The 19,338-nt window shown below is 40.6% G+C and overlaps 1 pseudogene; it reads left to right on the top strand.

Moving 5' to 3' along the window:
• The first annotated feature begins 898 nt into the window (after window positions 1-898).
• Window positions 899-19,338, top strand: part of LOC118597750 — a 31,934-nt pseudogene continuing 13,494 nt past the window's right edge.

Below are 19,338 nucleotides of genomic sequence, written 5' to 3'. Positions count from 1 at the left end.
TGATTTGTTTAACAAACTGAAGATTAACCCTAGGACATCTGCATGCTAGGTAAGCACACCTCCACTGAGCTACATCCACAACCACTGTCTTTTCTTTTTGCATTGAGACAGCATCTAAGTTACCCAGGCTAGCCTTGAATCTCTGGTAGTCACAGGCAAGCCTTAATTTGTAATCCTCATTTCCTCTTGAGTTATGGATTACAAGTCTGCAATTTTAATTAGCCATTCTAGTTATTTTCTAAGGAAATGGGAATTCTTCTACAAAAGATGACAAAGTTAATTACCTGAAAAATGGGACTGGAGAGATGGCTCAGCAGTTAAGGGCTCTAGCTGCTCTTCCAGTGAACCCAGATTTGACTCCCACATAATGGTTCATAGCCATGTATAATTCCAGTTCTAGAGGCCCAGAAGCTCTCTTCTGGCTTCCATGGTACCAGGAATGCATGTGGTACACAGACATACATGCAGGTAAAACATCCAGGTACTTAAAATTATCCAAATAAAGGTAATTTGAGAAACATTGGCTCTTTCAATTAAGATTAAAAACCTCCTGCAGCAAGAGGAGCATTTCCTACGTAGAGACTAGAGTTCAGCTATGTCTCATTAATAGAATTACTTGCCTGTCCTTTATGATGCTTACTTAATTTAATGTGTTTAAGATGCTTTCTCAGGAAAGCATTCATGATACCAGATTAATGATCAGAAATGCAGACAGGAAAACAAAGCCAGTTTATAAAGAATCTCTCTGTCTCTCTGTCTCTGTCTCTGTCTCTGTCTCTGTCTCTCTCTCTCTCTCTCTCTCTCTCTCTCTCTCACACACACACACACACACACACAGAGAGAAACAAATGTGACAGTGATGCGTAGGAGTCTCAGACTTTGGATGGGAGTGGTGGCGATGACTGTGCCACATTGCAACATCAAAGCCAGACAAGGAACCTCCCAGAACGGAAAGCGCTGTGACAGCAGTCATTGCTCTGAGCTCAGCAATGCTGAGCTCCACCAGCAGCAACGTAAGCCACAGCTGCCATCAAGAGCAGATGATGGGCATTCCAGAGCCTTCGGAAGATCATCCAGAGACACGGATGGGGCGATGGATTGCTGAAGAAAGACCCAAGTATACACAGCAAGATGGGAGGCTCCGTTTGTCTAGGTATGACCAGCCCTTCATCATCTCTGGCATCACTGTCTCAGACAAGTTTAAATGTTGTTGCAAAGATGCTGTGCTCCATGACAACCCCACAACGGCTGAAGCAAGTGACAGCAGTCCACACCTTCCCTGATCTGCTTTGTAAAGGGATGAAGGATGCTTTGTTCCTCAGTATAGGACTCACCTCAATGATCCACATGAAGGTACTGCCATGCTGCCACTTTGGCAAGAGCCAGCTTTCCTTAAAAATATTAGATTCTTATGTAATAATAGGAATCCAAAGAATATATTAGGGGAAGGATTTCTGGAAAGTTCTCCCTCTCTAAGCAACTTCCACAGTCTAGTTTTCCAGAAATCCAGAGCTGTGTCAAGGTAAAAATACCCAGTTTTACTTCCTAAAAGAAAGGATGGGCCATTATTTCCATCTACAGAAGTTCAGGTACCATCCTAGGGATCTGCCAAGGAAAATTCTTCTATAAAAGATGAGTGAATGACTAACTTGAGAAATGGAATTGTCAGCCATCCCCAAACATCTCACTTAACTGATAACTAGAACATAGGTCTCATACTAGATTCCCATCCTTGTCTATGGTATGAGAAGACCCACACATATACAATTTCTCCTCTCCATGTCTTCTCCTTCTTCCTCTCCTCTCTTTGTTGAGACAGGCTCTTGGTATGTAGCTCTGGATGGCTTGGTAATCTCTCTGTAGTCCCGCCTTGCTTCAACTCACAGCAACCCTCCTGCCTTAGCCTTCCAGAGTGCTGAGAAGTCTGTCATAGGCCAGCACAGTTAGGGTCATCAGCAGAAGGAGGACTATAGAGTTGGATTGCAAGTACATAGTAGATCCCAAACTTGTTAAAATGAGAGGACTAGGGAACCGAGGAAAATTATATTAGACAGCCAAACAAATAATAAACTGAAAGAATGAGGAGAAAACACAGGCTTTCCCTGGGTCATAGGCAAGGTTTCTATTGATGTGACGAGTCACAGTGATACAAAGCAGCTGTTGGAAGGTTTATTTTGCTTATGTTTTCAGGTACCTGTCTATCACAGAGAGTAAGCAGTCAGGGCAGGAAGTCAAACAAGGCAGGAACCTGGAGACTAGAACTAAAGCAAAGGCCATGGAGGAACACTCCTTACTGGCTCGCTCCCCATGGTTCTTTCACCTTGTGTTTGTATACACTCCAGGACCCATGGACAGTGCGGCCGACAGTGAGCGGGGCCCTCCCACATCAATGGTTAACCACAGTGGTTCACTATGGACTTGCTTACATGCCAATCTTATGGAGGCATCTTTGCAATTGAGGTTCCCTTTCCTCAAGTGACTTTGAGCCTGTGTCAAGTGGACATAACGAGGCAGCACACCTGGTCATGATCATATTCGCTTATGAAACCTTAAATTCACTGTCACCAATTTATTTCTGTTTGGTGGAAAGCAATTACTCATCTGTAGCCTGAAATTTGTGAAAAATATCATCAAGGACTTCTCTCCACAAGACTCTGGATAATTTTCTTATTTAGGCAAAATGTGATGTATCCCAGACTGGCCTCAGCCTGACTATGTAGTGATGGCTGACTTTGAACCCTGAATCCTCCTGCTTCTATCCCCCAAGTACCAAGGGCTCAGATCATAACCATGTGATACCTTAATCCACAGGCAGTGTTAGTTTCAATCATATTCACACTCACCGATGGTAGGTCACTTACATACACGGAAAAATATAATTAATCCAAAAAAAACTTCGGAAATCTGGAGGAATTTATCACTCCCCTTTGGCACGAATTAAATCAGAAAGCAGGTTCCCACTCCCTCTAAACCGATTTTCTTGCCTCCTCATGTGCTCAATTTCTTTATAATTAAAAAGTCACTCCTAAGAAGAACACTGTGTCCACAGGAATGAGGTGCTTTGAAAATACAGTCTCTTACAATTTGCTTTTTTCTTTTCCTGTCTAACCTAACAACTCAGTAGTGGGGAACTGCTTTCTGATCTAATCAGCAGTTAGTGCTACCTCCAATATTGTACCTGTTTGTGTTTTGTTTGATTATTTTTGGTCTGATTTTAAACATTTTGCCTCTATTAATGCAATAAAAGAGTTTGTGTGTTTTTCTAGATATTTTAGCATTTTTTTCACATGTAAGTATATGATCCACCTTAAATTACATTTTGTGAATGATGAAAGGTAGAAAATTAAGATTAGATTCATTTTTTTTCCTTTAGAGATATAAAGTTGTAAATGTCACCAAAAGTGTTCCAGAACTTGCCAGAACGGATTTAACCAGAGATACTCCATGACATCTGTGCCAGTGCCAGCATAGGTCAAGGTGTTGATAATAGGAGCTCAAGTGATTTTTAAAAAATATTTTTCTAAAAGCGTTGGATGAAAAAAGCAAAAGTTGTAGCAACCTTTCATGACACTTCTTAGGTGTCTTCCATGTAAGAGACAAATGGATAAGGTTTGTGTGGGCTCAGATATACAAGCCTCTCCCTACTTCTGCTATATGATTATTAGTTTTGAGGGGTAAAATGGAGGAAGGATTGGTAGTTACTGGTACTGGATTATAACTAAACCTAGCAATAGTAGCAGCAGTTAGAATGCTCACCTGTATTCCACACTGAATATTGGCAAAACAAAAACAAAAAAACCCTCTACCTTTTATAAACGTAGAAGCTCCCAAAGCCAAGTATGATGGCATGCTCCTGTAATCCCAGCATTTGGGAGGTGGAAAGCTGTTCTCAGCTACATACCAAGTTCCAGGCTAGTCTGGGCTACAAGAGAGCTTGACTCAAAAGAAAACCAACCAAAAATCCTTAATAAAAAAACAAGGAGCAAAATGAAACTAAATGAATTTTTGTTGCATTTCCCATGCCCCTGGAGCTGTTTCATATGGAGATTCCACCCTCCCCCACTTCCATCTCCACAGAACTCAAAAGAATTTTAAATATGGTGAATTCTCAATATCCACAGATTAGAGAAAGAGCTCAGAATGGAAGCTCTGGATTGGCCAAACGGCAGCTTGCTCTGAGTCCTAGAACTGTAAATCCCAACACTTTGGGGAAAGTATTTAGAAAACTATGCTCAACTGGGCGGTGGTGTCGCACACCTTTAATCCCAGCACTCAGGAGGCAGAGGCAGGTAGATCTCTGTGAGTTCGAGGCCAGCCTGGTCTACAGAGCTAGTCCAGGACAGGCTCCAAAGCTACAGAGAAACCCTGTCTCAAAACAAAACAAAACAAAACAAAACAACAAAACAACAACAACAAAAAAACCAAAAACAAATAGAAGACTATGCTATGTGGAATCCAGAGGCATTGCGAATTAGCCGAGGTCTTAAGGAGTTAACTCATCCCCCATCCTGTGTAAGATATTGTCAGAGACTCAGGTTTGTCTAGATGCTGTCCTCCAATAGTCACTTTGGAATGGCTTAGTTGACTGCTCAAGGTTCATTGATGTCTATCAGGAAAATGTTATTTGATGTTTGGCATTCATTTGGGGCAGGCAGCGAGCACTAACAAATTCCTACTCTTCTTTGTTCAGTGGAGTCTCATTTAGTCTTGAGGCATAGTGGCATGCTACTTTTACTACCTTCTGAGGTAACAGGAAAGATAATGGGCATAGGTCATACAGATAAAGGGCATCAGGTCTCTGAATGTGTTAACTACATTTGGCTAAGCTATGAAACAGCATGAATGAATTCTTAGTCAACTGAAGTTCATAGGCCTGCAATGATGCCTGTTCACATGCAAATATAATCATCGGCCACCGTATGGTGCTTTGTTGTGTGAAAAGCACTACTATCTGGTGAGATGCTAAGAGCATCTCATCTATGCTTTAAGGCTCAAAGAGGCTGCAGAATCTTTTGAATTTGAAGGTGAGGAGCACCAGACTTCAGGGTGTTAGGTTGATGAGGTCATTGCTGACCAGGCCAAAAGAAAATGTTGCAAACATGCAAATTACCAATAAAATAATCACTTGGGTAGAGACCCTAGCCTAAATGTATTAACATACCTGTGTACTTTGTTCAACTTCCGTTTTAGCATTTTCCACAAACTGAATGTTAGGAACTTTCTCTGAAAGTTTGAAAATCTCTTGATTACATGGCAGGACATAGTATCACTTCCCATTCATTTTTGAGAATTCTCCTGTAGAAGAAGAGATTATCTATCTGGTTCTGGTATGATTAAGATTGTAAAGGTAGCCTAACACTTCCAGGATAACACATTTTAGGCATAATGGTTCATTTTAAGGAGTTATCTGAATATTCAATCTAGTCCCTCTTCTTTTCCCAAGGAGGGAAATCATTATATTAAATAATGATTTTAAAGATTGATTTTATTTTTATTTATGTGTATGCATTGTGCACGTATATGTTTTTGTTCATGGGAGTGTGTGTGCACTTGTGTGAGGGTTCCTACAGAGGTCAGAAAGGAGCTTAGATCCCACAGACCTGGAGCTGAAGATAGCTGTGAGGTGGCCAGCAAGGATGCTGGGACCTGCACTCAAGTCCTTTAAATGGGTAGCTAGCACTCAAGTGTTAAGCCATCTTTCCATCTCCTTCAAAAATGCTTTAGCAGTAAGTAAAATTATACTTTAGAAATCTGTGTCATGTCTGTGGTTTTTATAGTAGTCTGAGGATGAAGAAAGACATGGATCTGCTTGAGTCAAGGCCCTAAATCACAGATCCAAATGACTTTATGCAATGTATAGTATTTTCCAGTGTGACTCCAGTCTCTCTGATGAGTTCTCACAGCTGCATGTCCTGAACTCCAGCCTTCAACACTCATCAGTCTTTTTATGAATGCTAAATCTTTTCCTTCCTTTGTTTCTCCATTGACATTATTTCCTCTGCCTGGATGGTCTTTCTTTTGTTAGTTAGTAACCTGGTATTTATTCTTTTCTAGTTAATAGTCTGCTGTTTCTTCTTTGAGATGCCTTCGCATCTCACCTTTTTCATGAAGCCCTTTTCCATCTCTCTTTTGCGCATTATTTCCATTTCTCCACGGGACTATATTGCATCTCAAATTTGTCTCTGTTTTCTCCCAGCATAATGAATGTACTCCAAACATCTGTGTCCACCAGCACACAGGGGTGTATCATTGAAGGTGTGGCATACATTTATTTTGTGCACATGTTCCTCATATTGAGATTTTTGTATTTCTCTCTTTATTCTAGTATTTTTCTTAATGTTTATTTTTTATTTTCCTGAGTTAAACTTCTCTCAGCACTACCCAGACATTAATTACGTAAAATTTGCCCCTGTGACAATTATGCAATGATTCAACACTGCACATGTGTAAACAGCCCACATTGCTAAGAAATATGATCTCCTTAAGAGCTACTTCCTGTAGTTTATTTGATCTATATCCTTCAAGACTATGCGTTCACTTAGTTAAATTGAGTGATTATCCCAGACAGATGGCCCTTACCAAGTACAGGAACCAAGTTATTATAAACAAAATCTAATTGCCAAGACAAGTTTTTCTCTTTTATTGCCCCTTCTCTTGCATCTTTTGTTACCCATTTTTTATGACTGCAGTGGGAAATCATATGGTCCAACAATTGTGAACTATTATTTTATGTGCTCAAGAGATTTAAGGTAAGGAGGAAAGCATGATTTCTGTTCGGAGAAAGCTGTTCTGCTGCCGGTATGCACTAGTTATTGAAAAACATGGATTTAGAATATTCGGCTGTAAAATGTCAGTTTAATGAGTTCCTTTCCATTGTTTTGTACATACGTAACACAGCACTGCATATCCAAAACTCACATTCAACTGTCTTATCCCCTGCTCAGACCCTTCCTAGGGCTGCATTGAGAGCGGCATTCAAACTCCTTAGCAGAGCCTGTTGGCTTTATACCCAGCCTCTATCTATTCCCCCAACCCTGGGCCATATCATTATCCTATTTATCTCAAGCCACTATTTCTCTCTGACATCTTTTCAGGACATACAATTCATGCTTTTCAGATGCTTTGTAATTACGGTGTGATGTCCATATGTAGTCTCTCTCTCCGTATCTGTCTCTCTGTCTCTCCACCTCTCCTCTCCTCACCCCCTCTCCAATTACCCTACACTAACTGGAAGTCTAATCACTCTTATAATTTTACCTTAAGGGCAATCTCTTCCAAGAAGCCCTTTTTGCATACTCAATGTCAATTCCAAATAAATGTGCATGGAAAAAATGGAAATGAATAATTGCTGTTTGACTGGATAAACTAACCGTCGGAAGTACATATTTAGAAATATACCTACTTGAACGACTCTTTGGCTATCCACCAAGCCTATATGCTATCAGCTGCCTTCTTTTCTTTAGCTAGCTCAGATCTTAAATTCACCACATATTAGATGTCAAGCAGAAACTATGCTGTATCATGCTCTTATATATAAAAAGTAAAAAAATAAACGTAATGTTGTTTCCACCTGCAGCTGGGTTGGTGTTCACTTTCCCTTCATGACTAGTCTAATTATATCAAGGATTGTTTCTCTGAGAGCATTTATGGCCTGATGTGAAAAGAAGTTTCAAAGATATGTATAAACTGTGCATGTGCGTGTATATGTATATGTGTGTTGTGTGGGTGTGTTCTGTGTGTAAATGTGCTGTGTGTGTATGTGTGTGGTGTATGTGTGTGTATGTGTGTATATGTGTGTATGTGTGTGCGTGTTTTATATAGGAATAATCACAGCGGGTGTGAAAGGGAAGACATTGACTGTGAAGGATGGTTTGGCTTTGAAGGGGAATCACTATCATGTAGAACGCAGTAAAGCGGGGCAGAAAGGGCAATTAGAAACACCTCAGTGGGGTATCTTGAAAGTCAAGTTAAATGGGGAGACACCTCCAGAGGATGGGCTGTCTGTAAAAAGCTTGGTAAACTTCAGTTTATAACAAGTCTGTACGTGTAATAGGCTGATCAAGTGAGTGATGCATAGGTTCTGGTATTTGGTGCCTCGATGAACCCTGGGACATTTGCAGGGGAAGTAAGGCAGCAATGTGGTACCCACTGTGAAAAACTCAGGTCAGGTTTTGGATTCTCTCTCAGTTCTACTGAGATCACCAGCAGCTAGGAGAACCTTCTCTTCTATCCCAATTAACCATCTAATAGCCACTGGATTCCTTCATGGACAGTATCAAACAGAAGCCTATGCCATGTCATCAGAGGCCCCGTGGGTTCTGACCTCCCAACTGCCATTTAAATCAGCTTCCCATGCCAAACTACAGTAGCCTCTTGCTTTTTCATTGATCATGTCCAGCTTTGTTCTGCCTGAGACATTTCATGCTTGCTTTCAACTCTTCCTGGAATCTTGTCTCAGCTGCTCATGGCTAGGCCGATCATTTCCTTTACAATCCTGCCCAGTATGTCTGCCGGACAATTCTCTCTTCACCGTCCTGATTAAACCCACACCTATCCATCCCTGTCAGTTCTGTTCATTACTCTAGTTTATTTTTCTGTGCTTCATCTGTTTCTATAATGTAAGCACTACAATGTACATGTCTCAACTTATTCGGCTACTGTCTTTCTGGGTATAATTCAAGGTTTAAAAGAACAAAACTTCATTTATTTCTATCTTCTGTATTCAGTATTTAATTTATCAATGTTTACAGCGTTATATGGACAAAGAACTAACTCTGTTTCCATTTAAATTGTATTGGCCATAAGAAAGATGTCTGATATCAAAGAGGATTTGAGGCAGATATCCATCAGTCAAACTTACAAAAAAGAAATAATAAGAATTCTTGGACTATACAGTAGATTCAGGATATAAAAGGAATCCACTATGGAAAGGACAGACATCTGTGGGTATATACTACTTTGTCAATAGCTACTTAAAAATGATTTATTTCTAAATTTTATATGTGTAACTGTTTTACCTATGCTGTGGATATCGCTCTGTGTAAATAAAGTTCTGATTGGCCAGTGGCCAGGCAGGAAGTATAGGCGGGAAAAGAGAGTAGAGAATTCTGGGAAGTAGAAGACTGCAGAGAGACACCGCCAGCCGCCGCCATGAGAAGCAACATGTAAAGACACTGGTAAGCCACAAGCCATGTGGCAAAGTATAGACTAACAGAAATGGGTTAATTTAAAAGAGAAGAAGTAGATAACAAGCAGCCTGCCACAGCCATACAGTTTGTAAACAATGTAAGTTTCTGTGTGCTTTCTTGGTTGGGTCTGAGCGACTGTGGGACTGGCGGGTAAGAGAGATTTGTCCTGACTGGGCCAGGCAGGAAAACTCTAACTACAAATGGCGCCCAACGTGGGGCAAGAGTTTCCACCTAAAATCTGAAAAAAAAGATTCTAAGACGGAGGTAAAAACAGTTTCCTAATTGTCTCTCTCAAGTTAGCAGCAGCCTGCCGGTTTGAGCTACTATGGCGGGTTCCTGGCGTGTGCGTCTGACCTGTAGTGCGGTGGGAATGAGGAGTCTACAAACGACACTTTACTCTGCTGCATGGTAGATTTAGTCTTTGCTAGTTTAAAAAAAAAAAAAGTTTCTGGGCTATGCACTGCTTTGATAAAACTGCTTCTGATAGTTGATGGTACACATGGCTCCAGACCCAGAGCTGGCGGTAAACTGTACCACCACCATGTTGGGAAACTGAGATGGGTGGAGCCAGCAGCCACAGTGGTGTTTCAGTCTTACAAAGATGGATATTACACAGAGAATCTGGTTTGTCTTGTCTTTGGGATTTTTAACCACAGAAAAAGATTTGATCGTAAAAACTGTTGAGTTAAATAAATATGTAAATTATAAAGGTAACTTGACTTCAAAATTTGGATATAAAGATATGTTACTTTGGAAAAGAGTCTCTGCTTTTGTTTCCACAGAAAGCCAGAGGCTATGGATTTGTTCCAGATTAAGATACATCAGGTTTGATCAGCCAAGACCACCTAAAAGGTCTCCGATGACACCATGGCCCAGATGATCTGACATCCACAATGGTTTCAAGGCAACTGGCTCAGAGGTTCACCCTAATGGACTACTCTATAATCCTAAAATTTTCTTTGTGTCCCCATAAGATACAGCGCCCCCCTCCAGCAGGAAGTAGTAAGAAAAACTACACCCACATTCCCAAAATTATCAAGCTGGCTTTAGAGATGGAATTGGCTCACTCCTTCTCTAAACCCAGACATATTGCTAAAAAAAAAGATTAAGAGATTCTTATGTCCCAAATCAGAAGAGCCCTCTGGTGTGGGACAGAGAAAAACCAATATTTTTCTTTAAAACAGTTTGATTATAAATGCGATCTCTTTCTAAAGAAGAAAAGGGGATATGATATAGATATAATAGGATGAAAGGGTAGATTAAGGAAGGAACTTACTTCTAAAGAGCAACAACTTGTTTAAAATATTTTACATTGGTATAGATTTTAGTCTATTGATACAAACTTAAAGTTAATTTTGTTATACTATGTATATTTCTAATCATGTTTAAGATATTATGTTTCTATAGCTCATTTTAAATTAAAATGGATAATTAAAAATAGATTAATAATTAATCATCTATGATAATCATACTTGTAGCCATGTTAATTAAGTCTTCTAGATATACATAGAGATATTTCAGATAGATAGGTAATCTTCAAATATTTCAAAGACCTACAGAATATGGCATTTAAAATACTTTTAAAATTTAGACTTTCTGGACAGTGAGATATGTCTGCTCGTGACAGCACCAATTTACTTCAGAGAGGAGGATGGGCATTGAAGACACATCTTATCTTCATGAAGACATATCTTATCTTCACCTTGGCAAAAATAGCCATTTGGGCAAGAAACTGTTCTTGCTTGGACTGCTCGATCAACTGGACATGCAGGACCCATAGAAAGGTGACCACTAAACTTTGCTTGACAAAATGGTCCTTCAGGTTCCTGCTTCACAGAGGAAAATGCCAGACATTCTACAGGACATTGAGAGAAGTGACCGAGAGACTCTAGCCCTGTGGGCTAAAGACAAATGCCCCAACTTTACAAAAAAACATTAGATGACTGTCCAGGCTGCCAGCTGTCTCTGTCTACTCTTGCAAGACTCCTGAAAAATGCTTACATCCTTCTCCCGGTTCTCAGGAAATATTATATCCTTCTGAGGTCTTTGATATGATTAAAGACTAGATAGTTATAATTTCCTCAGTTATGATAAAAAATAAGTTAGATATAGAACCTTAGACTCACAAATATTAGATAGGATATCTTCTTTAATATTATAACTGTAATTATTGCTTGATAATTGTTTTGTTATATGTAATTGTACTATATAAAAGTTAAAACCTTCCTTAAAAAAAAAGAAAAGGGGAAGTGCTGTGGATATCACTCTGTGTAAATAAAGTTCTGATTGGCCAGTGGCCAGGCAGGAAGTATAGGCGGGAAAAGAGAGTAGAGAATTCTGGGAAGTAGAAGACTGCAGAGAGACACCGCCAGCCGCCGCCATGAGAAGCAACATGTAAAGACACTGGTAAGCCACAAGCCATGTGGCAAAGTATAGACTAACAGAAATGGGTTAATTTAAAAGAGAAGAAGTAGATAACAAGAAGCCTGCCACAGCCATACAGTTTGTAAACAATGTAAGTTTCTGTGTGCTTTCTTGGTTGGGTCTGAGCGACTGTGGGACTGGCGGGTAAGAGAGATTTGTCCTGACTGGGCCAGGCAGGAAAACTCTAACTACATACCTGCATGAATGTTTGTATACCTGGTGTTTTCAGATGGTGTTAGATTCCCTATAACTGGAGTCACAGTTGTTTATGAGCTGTTAAGTGTGTGCTAGGACAGAACCCAAGTCCTCCACAAGAGCTTAACGGATGAGCCATCTCTCCAGCCATGAGAACTACTTTTTAAGATCTCAGCTCTAATAAAGAGACTCTTCGATGGGAACAGCCAGGGAGTGCTGAAATGTGTTCTCTGCAGTTGGGAGATGCATAGGATTGGTGTCTAATGCACACACATGGTACACAGGGGGTAAAAAAATAAAAAATAAAAAAAGAATCCCACTGTGTGGATCCCCATGGATTGCTTTTCCCAACACATTCCAGTTCAAGAGGTGCCTCTGGGGACCAGTACTTGTTCCCAAATAGGACATTAAGGTCCATAGCCATGGAAGCATTTGGGTATTTTCTCAAGAGAATGTCTACAAAAATATGAGAGGACTCCAACATGGAAACTGTTAAGAATGGGATGCTGGAGAAGTGGATGGGTATTGGGAATGACAGGAAGAAAGCATGCTGCCAACATCAGTTGTTTCCATTGGAGGGGACACTTGGGAATTTTTCTAAACATGCTCAAATAGATCCATGGGAGTCCTAACACTTTGCCAAATATGGCCAATATGGAGCTGCATGGCCAGGCAAAGAAATGCATTTTCCTTCCCCTGCTCCCAACACTGTTCTTGCCTCACTTTGAGCAGTGGTTACGGAGCCTGGAGCAATCAAGGAAGGATGGATGTCACTTACCCACCACTGTCCCTTCCCACATTATTTGTCTTAGGCAGAAGCCAGTGGTCACCTAATTCTAGTGAAAATGTAGAAAAGATGCAAGCTCTGCTTTCAAACAGGGATGTAAAAGTGTAGAATCTACTTCCTTTTCTTATTCTATGCCCTTCTTTCTTTAACAATTTGGCAGTGAAGATGAAAGTTTTTTTTTTCTACTCAAGGGATGAATACAATAAATAAGTAAATAAATCATTAGAGCCTAAGAAAAATTATAAATTTAAATTTCATTACATTGAGAGAGAGAAAGAGCATGCAAGTTTGCATGCGTGCTTGTGTGTGTGTGTGTGTGTGTGTGTGTGTGTGTGTGTGTGTGTCTGCATGTGTACATGTTGATGCTCCCTAGATCATACACCAGGAAAGCCCAGGAATAACGTCACCACAGCACTATTAAGCATGCCTAGCATCTATGATTTGCTTCCAAATTGTATTCTCTATTAACAGAAATCAAAGCTCCTTTGGGAATAGCTGGTTACCAGGCTGGCACAAGTAAAGGCTAGGATGGCCTGGAACACCTTGAACCATGTGGTGGTATAATGGTTAGTGTTGATTGTCAACTTGACAGAATCTAGAATGCCCTGGGATACAGGACTCTGAGCATGTCAGAGGATTGTCTTGACAGAGCTAATTGATGTGTGGAAACCTGTAGGTGGTGCTATTCCCTGCCCTCCCTGCCCCCCCCACACACAAGGGATCCCAGGCTGTATAAAATGAAGAAAGTGAACAGAACACTGGGAAGCATTCACAGTTTCATTCCTTGGTTGTGGCTTGTGTGGTAAGACAGCTCCAGCTGTCTCCAGGCTCCCGCTATCTTGACTTTCTGCCATGATTGGCTGTCCCTGAAACTGTGAGGTGCAACAAACTAACTTTGTGCCTTAAATTGATCTTGTCAGGGTGCTCTATGGCAGGAGCTGGAAGTGATACTTAGACAGAAAGAGGCTGTGCAAAAACTGATGAGAATAAATAAAACAAAGATGAGACGTGGCTTTAGTCAACTTCCACTTGCCAATGTAGCACTCAGACAAATGACAATATCAGTGTTGGGTTTTGAATACAATCACAAGCTATGGGTTTATTCAAGTAAAAACACATTAATAAATACATTTAAGTTTTAATGATATGCATAAGGTCTCCAATATTTCCTTATAGAATATTCATCCATTTTGGAAGTCATTAATTAAGTGAGCAGATGCACAGGTACAGGGACCAGATAGAAAGATTGAATCTTGCCAGATGATGGTGGCGCATGCCTTTAATCCCAATACTCGGAAGGCAGAGTTAAGCAGATCTCTGTGAGTTCAAGGCCAGCCTGGTCTACAGAGTGAGTTCCAGGACAGGCACCAGAACTACACAGAAAAATCCTGTCTCCAAAAAACAACAAACAAACAAAAAAGAAAGAAATATTGGATTTCTGTAGAGACCGTATCTCAGAAAAATTCATGAAGACATATCAAAAACGTTAGGAACCATAACAAAATACTATAGTCTTCAAACGTGTGCAAGTCATAGAAGTCAAGGAAAGACAGAGGAATCATTTCAAACCCAAACACTAAATAGAGTCAGAGCATGGACTGGGTTGTCTTTAATGAGAACAAAAGGTACTAAGATTACAGTTGAGGCTGGAGTAGAGCCTGAGAAGCAGACATCAGTGATGCTTCGGTGCCGAGTCCCTCACACGGATGTTGCTGAGTATGGCATTTACTTATGAGAATGTTCTCATCTGTGGGAAATTCAAACTGAAGTGTTGGGGTTGGTAGCAGATAGTAGAGGTAAAAATTTCTCTCTACTTCACTTTGTAATAATTCTGCAATTTTCCAATTGTTCTTAAAAATAAAAGTTGCCTTATATCACATAGGCTCGATTGTTTCTTGATTATAGTTTTTGAGTTTTAAGATCATAGATTTCCACATTGCTTAGTAATAAAACATGTATGATATGAAAGAATAAGTGATGGAGCGGGTGGGGGGGGGATAAGAGGAGGGAAGAGGGAGGTTTCCCAGAACTGAGGATATATGAGAAAGTCTCATGTTTATCAGCTAATTTAAAATGTAAGTGTAGTAAAAAGGACAATGCTGCTCTCAGAAAGCATGGGTTATTAAATGCAAATCGCAATGCTAGGCACTGGATATCGCCCTACAAGTTATGATTCCAGGAGATTCCAGAAGTACTCAACCTCTACAGGCTGTGACCATTGCTCCTGATTGTCAAGAATAACTAGATGGTAAAACTCTATTTCTGAAGAAACCATACACCTGAGGTACAAGATATAGAGAAATCAATCTTTAGGGAAACTCTGTCCTGTAGGCTAGCTTTCATTGTTCTGGAAGGTATTGCTATGCAGTCTACTAGAGGAGAAAAGACATCAGTGGTCTTACCTAGAGCTCCATCCTGTATGCTTTAATACAGACCTTCTAAACCAGATGTTCCTGCCAGTGGCAAGGGTGCTTGTGGCAGATAACAAACTGCTCTCTGTTTGGGTTTGAGGCCAGTTCAGATTCATGCCTGGTGATGTAAACATGGTCAAAAACCATAGTTATGGAGGTCATGGGCACTAGGAGGAAATATACTGTTATTAATTTGCTAAATAGCTATGTTGTCAAACTGCCTGCTAAATAGTTAAGTTTATGTTGTTTTCAGTCTTGGCCAGAGAAGTATATCACAGTTGGTAGTGGTTAATGAAGAAAACTGTTCTGTTCATAACTGTTCAGAGTGCTGAGAACAGGCCACTGTAAGTGCTCAGCCATGGATGGAAGACCTCTATCAAGTCTCCCTTGTCTCCCCAGTAAGGTTCAGGTAATAATACCAAGGAAGACAGGGCAGAAAGAATATAAGAGCTGGGGGATGGGAGGGATGCTATTAAATGCTGTTTTCTGGACACCTGACATGAATTTAGAGCAGCTGTGGTTACCTGCAAACAATCAAGCCCATTGGAATTTTCAGCACAGATGGGCGAGGAGCTACCAAAGCCCCAAGTTGAGGAGCAGTTGGCCTTTGATGACTTCTGAGGGAGAGAAAGTCATTTTCTTTGGGAGCATGGTCACAGACCTCAATGGATGGCTCTATACCCATGTAGGTGTAGGCAGTACTAATTGGAATCAGTGGTTTGAAAATACTGCTAATAATAATTACTATTATTTATTACTATTAAAATTAAAAGAAGGGAATGATATTATAACTTTCTTATTCTATTAAAAGTTCTACCTGACCTAACCTAAAATAAATGACTGAGAACCTCTGAGCTTTCCCATCTCTAAGCTATTGCTTAACACGCATTTTCAGCAGGGGTAGAGGAAGTGTATATATTTGGTTATATGTGGATATTGGCAGTTAAGTCAATGATAACCAAGCTAAAATCTACATTATTCTAGAGGATAGGGGCAGAGTAAGTGACTAGGAGGTAACCGATGTATCTCCCTAGGAAATGGAGATAGAAGAGATAGCTATGGAGAGATGAGTGGGGGACTGGAAAGGGAGGATCAGGTAGAAAGAGGAAGGGAAGAGAGAGATGAGGGACAGAATATGGGAGAGAGAGCTAAATTAAGGGTCAGTCGAGGGGTTGTATAGAAACAATGTAGTAGAAGCTTCCTGAAATGCATACACATATAATGGGGATGACAGAGCTCTAACTGGCCATCTCTTGCCACCAACTGAAGCTTCCAGAACTAGGATTGGGTTACATCTAATTGAGTTGTTGGACAATGGGGTCTTGTGGGGATCCCCAACCAACCCTGGCTGCCACTATAGGTTGTTCTCCCCAACGTGACAGTAAGGTCCCATTGCCAAAGACAACATCTACATGGCTCATTGAACATAGAGACACCCAGTTGGTGCCTACACAGGTGCCTTCACACCTTCATGCTGAATATGTTATAGTTTGGGGAGTTCTGAACTAGGAGTAAAGAAGTCTAGCTGAGCACAAGCAAGCAAGCAAAGGGCCACTCATGCATGAGTTTTTCTTTGCTCCTTACTGTGCATGAGATGTGACTCACCACCTTGGCTCCCCTGCTATCTTGGACTGTAACTTGGACTATAATCTAAAACTATCATTTAGATAATAAACTCATCTTTCCCAAATTGCCTTTTCATCAGGGCATTTTATCACAGCCACAGCAACAAAACCAGAGCATATCACAAGTGTGCCATACACACAAAATCAGAATCCTGAAAGTTAGATGAATATCACAAGCATCATTCAAAAGCTTGTAAAATTAAGAATGGTTCATCAAAGATAGCTTGTTCAAATGTTTGCACAAACCATTTTAACATGGAAATTTCAGAAACTCCATGTTTTTCCAACATTAATATAGTACTAATACCAGGGTATTTGAGTCTAATAATCTCTAATCACTTTCAAATATGCAAGTCTAATTGAAACATATGTTGGAGAAAGCACCGAAAATGTATTCTCACTTATCAATGTATTTAGTTTTCCATTGCTATTTGACTGACTTTGTAGGGATTTTCTTTTAAGATGTAATGTTGTCTTGGCATAGAGCCAGAATAAAGTTCTGCAAATAGAACTGATTGGCACATCTAGCAGAATGGAATATGATTTTCACATTTTCCAGGGACTGAGAAAAGGTGGTTGCGGATGCTGCCACGGATCCTGTTGTCCACTCTATCAAGCATCTGCTCTCTGAGCTTTTAGTTAGTTGTTAGGCTAGAAATGGCTGCAGCCTGAGAATGAGACACTGTCTGCAGAGGCCTGGCCTTGCAGGTCTGAGGATAAAAGGAGGTGCTAAAACAAACCACACACTTCTTCTTGGCTGTGCATTTTATTCTATACACTAGAAAATTTTTGATGGCTGGCAACAACTCTATCCAATTAGGCAAACCAAGAGCATCCCCTAAGTCATGCTCTACAGACATCTTGAGTGACTCTGATGAAGAAGATGGATGTCTGTCTACCTTCCCCAGAGGAACAGCAGTGCTACCCTACAAGAAACTGGACAAGAAGTCAGAATGGGCATCATTATCCCCTATATAAAACAGCATGTCATAATTTTGGTAAAGAGTAGATAGGGGTCATTCTAAAGAATATTTTTATTGGGACTAGACCTGTGAATCATTGAGAGCCTTTTCCTGACATGTGTGAGGGTCTGGCTTAAATCTCTAGCACCAATAAATGGAGGGGAGAAAAAATAAAACAAAGAACACTATTGTGTTTTCCTCCCTTTGGGATAAAATCCAAAGGTAAATCTTGTATGTAACATAAATAAAGCTTTTTCTTAAGAGATAAGAATTGGTAAATAGTGCTTTCTTGACTATTAATCAGAATCAGGTTGTCAGTGAGTAAGGCTATGAAATATGAACACTAATTCAGAATGAGCTATAATTTGAATAAAGCAACTTCAGTATCTAAGGACCAGGCTGAAAAGATGTGAAAAGAAACAAGGTACAGAGGCAAAATACCAGTCCTCCAGAAATACGGGAGAGCATAAAAACACAACCACAGTTCCTCTTGGACCCCGACAGGTTGCTTTCTGTATGTATGGTGTGTTTCTGTTTGAGATCCAGCTCTCCAATCTACCTGTCTCTCCACTCTGAAACTGAAGACTGCATGCACAGCACAGGTGTCCCCAAGGACCATATCCGTGCAGGGATGCTGATGGATGGAAAGAAACACAGATTGGGGCTTTGAGTAGTTACACACAGCTTCATTGATCCCACCCCCACCCCCAACCCAGCCTCAAGTTCTCCATGTGGTTGATGACAATGATTTCAAACTTCTGATCCTTCTTCCTCCATGTCCTCAAAGCTGAGATTACAAGTGTGTGCCACTCCGCTCTGTCTATGCAGTGCTGGGCATGGAACCCAGGGCTTTGTGCACACTAGCTAAACACTCTGATATTTGTGTTGCATTTCCTGCCCCAGGTGTGGCTTTCTTTAAGGGGATTTTCTTCAGTGCCTGGATGTCAGGCATGGATAGGCTGAGGCAGATCCACAAGCAGTTTCAAAATATAAACACAGAACTATCTTCCTGAGAAGCAACATTCAACTTCATCTTTACAAATTTACAAGGAAACACTAGGCCACAGCTCTTGGACCTGATCAACAGTGCCCAGGGAGTAGCTCTGCTGTCCAATGCTTCTGGCATGACTGTCTAGTTGGGGACTGGAGCTTGGTAAGAGGCAGGCTGAAAGGTCCCAAGCACCCCAGAGTGCCCCATGCTGCTTGAAGTCTGAATGAACCTTACATGTTTGAAATAAGGATATCTGACTCATGTCTAGTTAGGAAAGTAGCTATTGAGTCAGAACCAAAGCCACAAAGAAAAGTGAGTTCAAATACAGGACTCACCAGCAGATGTGCTGGGCCTTCCTCTGCTGCTGAGAAAGAACCAAAGTCAAAGTGATTCAATTTAAAAAGTTTTCAAAATGGCCTTAAATAAATTTTCTGTTTGCTGAGGCTCATAGCAACTGTCCATTGCCTGTGGATGCTAAGACTCTACTGCTGCTATAAAAGGCATTTAACACACTCTAGCTTTAAAATTTCCACTGCAAAGTACAAAAGGGACAGGTCGTTGTGGGTCCCTATATGGAATATGATATTTGGGTTGAGATTTGAAGCTCTCGATGAATGAGAAATCAAACTAGGGAAGGTCCTGTGTGGTCCCAAGATGATGGTATGCCCTGTGGAATGGTATGGTAACCTGAGAACACTGACCTTGAGGAAAGGAAAGAGAAGAAGGAAGAGAAGAGGACAGAAAGTGGAAGAAGA

The sequence above is a fragment of the Onychomys torridus genome, chromosome 17 (assembly GCF_903995425.1).
Source record: "Onychomys torridus chromosome 17, mOncTor1.1, whole genome shotgun sequence".
Classification (NCBI taxonomy): domain Eukaryota; kingdom Metazoa; phylum Chordata; class Mammalia; order Rodentia; family Cricetidae; genus Onychomys; species Onychomys torridus.
This window is presented reverse-complemented; position numbering and strand designations above follow the sequence as displayed.